This window comes from Chinchilla lanigera, unplaced genomic scaffold (genome assembly GCF_000276665.1).
Source record: "Chinchilla lanigera isolate Chin_1 unplaced genomic scaffold, ChiLan1.0 scaffold00009, whole genome shotgun sequence".
NCBI lineage: Eukaryota > Metazoa > Chordata > Mammalia > Rodentia > Chinchillidae > Chinchilla > Chinchilla lanigera.
The window spans coordinates 35,720,695-35,723,164 of NW_004955410.1; the positions used below are offsets into that span (position 1 = coordinate 35,720,695).

General features: G+C 43.9%; 1 long non-coding RNA gene across 1 annotated transcript; it reads left to right on the top strand.

The window, feature by feature from the left end:
- LOC102007202 lies at window positions 1-1,660 on the top strand. Its single transcript, XR_259904.1, has 3 exons — window positions 1-82; window positions 695-797; window positions 1,342-1,660. It is a non-coding gene; the product is annotated as an uncharacterized LOC102007202 (long non-coding RNA).
- The last annotated feature ends 810 nt before the right edge of the window (window positions 1,661-2,470 follow it).

The following is a 2,470-nucleotide window of genomic DNA, read 5'->3' on the forward strand; positions in this document are numbered from 1 at the left end:
CTCTCCTGTTGCATCCGCCTGAACACTGCCCTTCAGCACTCCCCAACAGCCCCTTACAGCTGGCTTTGAAGAGGACCCAGGGGTAACTATCTCTGCTAAGTTCTTCTTGGCAGGCTACACCTTGGTGTCAAGGATTTTATTATAACGCATGTGCACCATATTCTAATGGGGTGAGAATTGATCCCAGCTTCTCCTAGAGGTAGTGAGTGGATGGCAGTGCAAGTAGGGAGCACAGAAAGAAACCATATGCTGCCTGCCTCACACGTCTGCCCATGGTCCATACTGCCTGGAGGTGGGGGATGCAGGAGAAGGGAAGTCAGTGTAAATGGCACAGCATAAAGTGCCCTGGCCAAGGCTCCAGGATGTTCAGCTGCTTTCCTATGCATTCAACTGCCCACCATGGGTAGATCTATTCACCTCTGAGCCTCAGGCCAGCAGAAGCAGAAGGTAGGGTGGGATAACTCCACATAATTCCAATGTTCTTATTATTCAGAGTAAAAATGGTGAAACAAGGGAATCAGTAAGGAAGAAGGAACAGAAACATGGAAAGGGAAAGATGAGAGAAGGAGAGGAGGAAAGAGGACTGTGGTGAAGATAGATGTAAAACAGACCCAGGGCACTCAGATGTTGACAAAATTTCAGGTGAATTTTTCATTCCCCTCTCACCCTACCATCTCCCAACCCTGACCCTTAGGTCCCTCCAACCTTCAAAGCAGCACCCCTACTGCTAAAGTAGAAAGTGTTCTCCAGAGATGGGGCCTCTGAAAGCCATGAAGACAGAGTCAGGAAGGAACCTGGTGGGTATTCCATCCTGGCTTGGCCCCTTGGCACTGCCTCACCTCTAGAAGAGAGTCCTCATAGGATACATCAGAGCTGATAAAGACGAAGAGCAATGAGCCCAAGAACCAGCAGCCTCTGGTAGACATAGTATGGCCAAGTGACACAGGAACACCTTAGGAATTGCAAAGTTCCTACATGTTCTCAGAGACATTTGTCTGTATGCTCTCATACTGTATCAGAAGCAACTACTACGACCTTGAGCAGACCATTCTCTGTGCTTTTATTTCCTTATCCATAACATGGAGACAGTTCTAACTGTACTCATAGCTCTAACTGTACTCATACCTGGGGCAGGCCAACTTAGAGAACTAAAGCAAAAAAAGAGATGGTGAACTCTGCAAGGTCATGCCTGTGTGCAATATTTGATTAACCAGTAAAAACAAGAGTAGATCTCTCCTGGAGCCTCAATGACAAATTTAGAATAGATGCTTTATTTACTCATTGCAAGAAAAGTAACACCTTAGGAAGTTTTTGTTGTCACTCTTTTTACTTCTTTTGCAGGTGGAAAGAGTAAATGCTGAAGTAAAAATCTCTCCCTGACTTAGCAGAGCTGCTTCTAGCTGAACAGACTGAAGAAATGCAGAGTAGGTCACTTCTACACTAATCCCCTCCTCTAAACTTGCCCCGCTTTTGGTTTACCCAAATACCCTCCTTGAACACTGAACCAGAAGCTGTAGGACTGCTGAGAGTGCCTGTGAAATCCAAAGGCACAGATATGAGGTTGGAGCCATGCAGAGGGACATCTGGTAGACCATGTCACTGTTCAGCAATATCTACTTCCCCTCCCTGAGTAAACACTAAAGTTTCCCACCTCAATAAAGTCCAGCTGGCCCAGCAATTTGCCTTGGGCCAGTGAAATATGAACATTAGTGATATAAGTCACCTGCAATGGTCCAAAAAATAGTATGCTCTATCGTCCTCTATGACAGAGTAGGGATAATGAAGACATACAATAGAGTCACTAAATGATCCTGATGGTTATGTAGGTAGAGTGAAAAATCAATCTGTCATCTTAAGGCACTGAGATGTGAGGGTTGCATCATAATGGAGATGATCTTGACTGTTACAGGGGATAAGAGCTTTAGCCTGACCAATATAACTGATGTATAAAATCTCAGCTTTTATCTACAGAGAATTCTTTTGAGCTACATGTTTTTAAAAAGATAATATTGACTCTTTGCATGCAATATAAATCAATTTTGGAAGCTCCTAATTTTCATGAGCTGGGTTTGAGACAGATTGGGGATAAAGGAGAAAATTAAGGACAAGTGAGAAAAAGAAGGAAGGAATAAATCTTTACAGGGCGGGAAAGCAGAATGTGGAGGTTAGTAGTATTGGAAGTATTGGAAGCAACAATTTTGTATACTTTGATTTTGATCAATGGTTAGTTTACCAGGAAACCACAGAACTCACCTGCATGCATAAAAAAACATGTTCTCAACCTAGGTCCTAGGTTAAGATGGCAACCCCTTTGGGAGCCCTAGATGATAGCTTCTTTTGATGCCTAGAAAAATGCTGGCTGAGTCTATAGACTTGATGATCCTTTTGAGGTACAAGAAAAGAGGAACTCCTGCTCACCAGCACCCCATCTCATCTTAACCCTGTTCCACACTATACTCCACACCTGGGC